Here is a 7414-nt window from a genome sequence, read left to right on the forward strand (position 1 = left end):
CGGGTGTTTATAAACACAGTAGTTATAAATTGAGATAATCAATTGCGAGCGAGTGGCAGGCAGCCCGGCGTTCCTTCAACATTATCGTTTAACCCTTTCGACTCGTCACGTCACTTAAGCCGTCGCTCAGCATTAGTAATTATTACGTCGTTACGCTCTACGGGGAAACTGTGTGCGCGAGCGCGTAACTTTCGTCGAGCGATAATGTCGTTGCCGATGAAATTAGATGTACGCAATGAAATACATACATAGATGGAGAGAGAGAGAGTGAGAAGGAAATGGATCTTAAGGTGAGAGGGTGGGAGGGTTGTACACCCGAGAAACCCCGTCGAGTGATTCAAAAACATCCTCATCCCAAGCCTCCTTCTCCACCCTTCTACACTGTTTGGGTCTTTCGGTGAAGTTTGACGTGTGTTGGCGGCTTTTCGCGCTTAACTAAGTTACGCCGCACATTTAAATCGTTAAGTTTGCCAGGACCCAAATCAAATCGCTTATTCTTCAACTCGGGCCAGTGCTTTCAATGGAGAACCCGAATGTCATTGTACATATTTCTCTTTTGAGTACACTAAATCACAATGCATACAAATGTATATAAATATTATATAATATATACTTTAGTGAATGTCAAAGTTTACTATTTTGGATCTACAATATTGTGAAATCTTATTTATCTCTCACAATGTATGTATGTAAATATACATTTGAGCCGTTATATTTGAAAGTGGCATAAGTCTACTTTTTTTCATTTCGAGAAATATTTCGCAAAACATTAAATATAATATTTTACTTTTAAAAATACTGGTGGCCTGTAACAAATTTATTCTGCTTTTGCGAGATTCTGTACATATGGAATTAAAATAAGTGATAATAATTTGTGAATTAAGTCAAACAATTTTGGAACATAAATAGGAATTCCATCACTTTCAAATATAATGGCTCATATGATCATTTGTACATCTACAAAATCTTTTTTTTTTACTAAGTTTACTTTTATTTTCAACAACTATATATGTATGTACATAGATTAACTACTCTTATTCTCGTACTGAATTGTTACATACGTACATACATATATACAAATTTTAAATACATATGTACAGGGGCGTCATTACAGGTTTTCCCGGGGGGGGGGCAAAATTTTTAACCAGTAAAGAATGACTAACTAGGGGGGTATATTATATTTAAAAAATGAGTGTTTATGAATTTTAACTTTCTTTTAATCATTTTTTTATTTATATATTTTTATCAATAAAATTAATAGTAAAATAATTTTAAAGGATAAACGAGTTTTACAAACATCTTTCAAAGCAAGACAAACAAAAAATATATGGGAGTTAACATTTTTTTCTGGGAAAATCGACGTGTTTATACCTGACAGTGTTCTAAAGAATTTCCATATTCTATTTTTGTTGGTTTAGTATTTTAATTGGATTTAACGTAGATAATCCTGTTCAAATCTAGGGGGTCGCTACTCCCCCCCCCCCCAATGACGCCCCCGCATATGTACAATTGTTAATACTTAATTGGTGCATACATATGTACTTACATACATAGTTTTCTCATTCTTTTCTTATATAAATTTCAACTATTTTTTTTAATAATATATTTATATTATAAACAATAAATTAATTAAATGTAGCATATTATATTACTATATAATATAACTCTTATGCAAAAATAATTTTACTGCATTTTCATGACGGAAAACATATTTTCCAAGAAACCATTTTCACACAAGCATGCAATAAGTATCACTACGCATTTAAATAGCGCATTATAAATTAATGAGCTATTTAAAAATTGTTAATATTATTTACACAACTTTTTCGCATAAAACTGCTTTTTAGGTAGGTAATATCATAACGCAGACGACAAAATTAAACTTGAACGCAACCGATTAAATCAACTTAAAAAGTAATCAAAGATGGTGCCGTGGGATGAAATGGAACCAAAGAAGAAACTTAATTTCATCCGAATAAAAAAATGCAAACTTGAAAAGTCACGTTGACGATTTAAGCGTTAAGCCTTTCATAGACTAATTTAAATTTCCCCCGCATAATTCGATACGAAGAAACACGCGATCGACGATGAACTTTAACCCACTTCTTTGAAAGTTTATATGAAGTACTGAACGCGTTTTATGTCAAAAATCAGAATTTTTGAATCTCAGTAAGTAGTCGTGACAGATCACAAATGCGCGGTTGCTTGTGACCTAATAAGGTTCAAGGGCCACGGGGAGGGTTCGGTTGGGGTGGTTGGAGGACCACAACTTAATCAGACCACCCCGCAGAAACCCCACGATCCCTTATTAGATACACTGAGCTTATTATTCTGCAAAATTATTTCCTTAAAAAAATTGTTTTTAATTCACATTTTATTTGAATCGTTTAAATATCAATGATAAATTTATGCAAATGAAATTTACTATCATTTTCGCTTCTTGGCTCGTGAGATGTGGTTCTCTATTACCAAAAGAAGTCCCCCCCCCCCCTTTCTTCATCGCCGTTACAAGTTTTTAATTAAGTGAGACGATTTATTTCCGTGTAGCTTGGTAATTGGATACCGAGCGAGTCGTTTGTTTTTTGCCAAAACTCTAAATTTTCCGGTCGAACTTTTTCCGACTTCAGAGCTCCACCAATGTACAAATTAGTAAAAAAAAACCGCTTTTTACCGGCAAGCTATTAATCTATAATGTAAAATATATGTGAGTGCTTAGTAAAAAGTGATGTGTGAAGGATTGAAATGTTCTTGTTTTTTTTTTATGATTTTCCTTTAATGTGATACAATACTTTGCATGGGAAAAATAAATCAATAAATTATCAGAAAATATTGTTTTATTTTTCATATGATATATCAATTCAGAACTTTCATGTCTAGTCGCAATGGCGGAAGGTTTAAACCCTATCGCGCCCGCGACTTGTTAAGAATTCATAGCGCGTGTGGCAAAACGCGAATGTTGCGAGAATTCTCCATCACTCAGTGAAATTCATTCCACATAAATTTACCAAAACGTGCATACAATAAAATTGAATAAAAATTTCAACGGATATACATATTCGAATTCACATATATCAAAGATTATGTATGTATGTGTTCATAATAATAACCAATTTTTGGTTTTTAATGATCCTTTACTTCATTCAAGGTAAGTGTGAAATTCTCTATGTTATTATTAACTCATTATGGATCGTCCGAATATTCCAAAAAACCTATGAGAGTCCGCGTATTATCCGCAAAGTAAATTGTAAAAATAAAACATTTAATTTTATATACATACATACATACATGTATACTGTATACATTTCAATATATTTTAACGAAATAAACGATGTCTACATATGTACATATGTATCTTATAGATCATTGTGCTATTAAATTTGAGAAATATATTATGCTAGTCGTTTTACCCGGCTCCGCTTGGTATTTGTAATATAAACCGCTTATACATGGCTAATCTTATAGTAAAAATTCATTTGTTTTCTTATTAAATTTATTTGAATCGAAAAAAAAATAATATTTAATGACAGCCTATCAGAAATGAATGGTTATTTTTACATATGAGGAAACCAGAATAGAATAAATAATCCTGATCCAGAACTGAAACAGGAATCGGGAACCGGAACTGAAAAAGGAATCCTGATCCGGAACTGAAACAGGAATCCGGATTTGGAACTGAAATAGGAATCCAGAACCGGAACTGAAAAAAGAATCCGTATCCGAAAATGAAAAAGGCATCCGGATCCGGAAATGAAAAAGGCAACCGGATCCGGAATTGAATGAAGAATCCGGAACAGGAACCGAAAAAGAAATCTGTATCCGGAAATGGAACATCACGGATTCTACCACCCAAACCTTAGGTACATACATACATTAAACCTTACAAAGTCTCTTTCGAAATTATATATTAGATATCCTACGCGAAAAAATCAATCAATTTTTGAATATTGCTATTTTGGAATTCTATTCCTTGGAAAAGAAAGTCGAGTTTTTAACCATAGAAATTTTGTATTATTATAAAAATATCTTTCAATGTGTTGGATAAAAATACCGATATATCACCTATGAATGGAAGTTTTAAATTAAATCTTTAAAATAATGAAAACGTGTTAACTGCAATTTTAATGAAATTTTATTAAAAACACAGCGTATGTGTTAATGGCCCATAATTAGTTATTATATTTTCTTAGCAATTAAATACATCAAACACTTTAAACATACAACTCACTGTGGGCCGTAAACACATACGCTATGTTTTAATAAAATTTCATTCAAAGGCCTCCAACACAGTATGTGTGTTTTTAAAAGCCTCCAAACTTATTTAGTTAAAATTATTATTTAACAGATTTGGTTTTAAACCTCCATTCATATATGTATGTATATTATACCAGTTATCTAAAATATCAATAAATAAATTTAAAAAAAAAAAAATATATATATATATATATATATATATATATATATATATATGTATATATATATACTTCTATGATTTAAAGATTGTCTTTTATTTCCAAGGAATTCATCGATAATATTCTAAAATAATAAATGAATGGTATTTTCTCGCTTCTCAAATTGAATCTTTCATTAAAATGAATAATACAATGATCTCTAAGATCGATATCGTTAATTAAGTGAAAATATATTGAAATGTATATAAATCTTATACAAAATTGAATATAGCAATTCAAGTTTGAAAAATACTGATCTGATAGTTCGTAACGTCGAAGACAATTTTAAAGAAGCTGTAATGCAATCTAAAATTTAATTGATAAAAAGGTTTAGGAGATATATTTAATTTACAAAACATATTTACAAAAAATATGCGGACTCCCATAAAAAGTTTTCGGAAAATTCGGGCTGTTCAAAATGAGTTATTTTAAGTTTAATTATTTCAAAAATTAAACTTAAAATATACAGAATTAAAAATGTACCTAATTAATTGAATGTTTCCCGATTTATTTAAATATAATATTTCCTCATATTCACTAGTTCAAAATATTTAAATACATACATACATATGTATGTATATATGAACTACATACATGTATTTGTATAGAAAAACTACATAAATCAATTCACTTTGTGACATATTGAAATAATGTACATTTACACTTACTGTTGAGTGTCCATGAATGAAAAGATTTTACTGTCAAAGATAGAACTATTACATATGTTTGACATAGCCATTGTTCTCGGAAGGCTTACAATTATTTTGTCATGAGGTGTCATTTGAACTTTGTTATTATACCATGAAATAATATTTTAATACCTTTAATTTTTCTATTGTCAGTTTCGTTAGTCAAAATATTTAAATTTGTATTGTAAATTCATAAAGAATATTAAATATAAATATTTATATACATACCTCTAGTACACTGTTTGAATTCTCAAAAATAAATTCGGCTAAATTTCTGGCAGTATACGTGTCCAACGCACTTAAGACTTGAATCCAACAATTATCTTCAGACATGCACACACCTATAATTAAAATTGAAACAAATGAGACATACATAAATATGGGTCTACTCTGGTTGATCTTTTCTAAATATATACATATGTATATATTTTTTTAATTTAAACAGCTTTGCAATAAATAAGTTGCATTTGCAATGATGATTTCATATAATTTAAATGATATGCAATGAAGCTGTTAACTTTAGATATCATATAAATGTGATTCTAATGAAATGTACTCTTCTTGAACAAATTTTTGAAAGCTGACTAAATCTAAAACGAGTTTCTACTATAAAATATAATGTCTTATAAACGTAAATACATATTTACATCAAGTAAGACACATTAATTTCTAAAGTGAGTAAATTACAATTACAATAAATGACAAAAACAAACCTAAAAACCAATGCTCTTTAATTTGATAGTTATTCAATTTTCTTATTGCAGATTTCGCATCAGCCCTGTTGGTATACTTGGCAAATGCATATCTGAAATGAAACATTATAAAAATTATTTATTATATAAATTTAATAGATAAAATACTTTTATATAATATTTTTACCCTCGATTTGATCCTGAAAACTGAACCATCAAGCGAAACTCATACAGCTCGCCAACACGGGAAAACAATGGAATCAGCACATTCTCAAAGCAATTCCGGGGGATTCTTCCAATGAAAATCTTAAAAGCCAAGTCATATCATTAATTATGTACATAAGTGCGAATTACATGTATATATTATATATAATTAAGAAGTGTAGATTATATTTGGAAATATTGTACCGGGATATGTACATACATTAGTATTATATTTTTTTTGTTAGAAAATATTTGCCAATTTAGAAAATACAGTTTTTAAAAATATTTATAATGTTTTGTAATAAGAGCTGAAATATGAAGCTTGTAAAAAAAAACTAAATAAATAAATAAAAAATAGACTTGCCGGGGCAAATAATATTTCTAGTAAAAAGTTTTAAAAAGATTTTAATTGCTTTAAATTTTCAATTGCATATTCCTATGTTACAGATACAAAGATCCACAGATACCTGAAAATGCAAATAGTAAGGGAGGTGATCCGGGAATGTGCCAGGAAGCATATGGTGAAACTGCACCGTCAGCCAAATATAGAAACCTTGCCGTTGCTGGATACAACTCACTAACTTAGGCATTCAAAGAGGAAAAAGCCTCAAATATGGTAGTCTGAATGTAACAAATGCAGAAGACTAATTCACAATCTTGGGGAACGGAGTGTTGATTCCGTAGTGCCCGTACAGGACCGGAAGAACAGGGATATCATTGGTGATGATTTATTGGAGATTGATAAGATGGAACCAGAGAAGAGAATATATTATTAAAATCAAAAATATTTATATATAAGAGATTACAAAAAATAAAACTTTTTTTTTTTGTTATTTTAATTAATATTTATCAGGCGATAAATTGCAGTAATTTGTTTAGCTCAAGCATTCAAATAGCTGAACACATGTAGTACAAGTCAATTGCTATGGTCTTTCTCGTGACTAGTTGAGCCAACACGTGTGAACTTTGATTCAAGCATAATAATCATCGTTTATAGCAATTCACCATCCACTACTGGTTGAAGGCCTCTCCAACACGTTTCTATTCGTCTCAAATTTGCACAAATCTCATCCATCTGACCCCAAACATTTTTCTAATTTGATCAAACCATCTTCCTTGCGGCCTTCCTTGCACACTTTTACATTCTCCAGCACTTCCTTTATCCACGTTTCGTCCATTTTTCTTGCTACATAACCCACTCATTGTCATTTCAGTCCCGTCACTCTCTCCCCTATATTAAGATGACCATTTTTCTCAATTTAAAATCAGGACATAAATTCCAAAAAATATATTTTTAATACATACTTCACTTATCAAAAGCGAACATTCATGGACTATGAAAAAATAAATGAATTTTCTTGAATGTTATTATATAAATTCT

Source organism: Arctopsyche grandis, chromosome 12 (assembly GCF_051622035.1).
Source record: "Arctopsyche grandis isolate Sample6627 chromosome 12, ASM5162203v2, whole genome shotgun sequence".
NCBI lineage: Eukaryota > Metazoa > Arthropoda > Insecta > Trichoptera > Hydropsychidae > Arctopsyche > Arctopsyche grandis.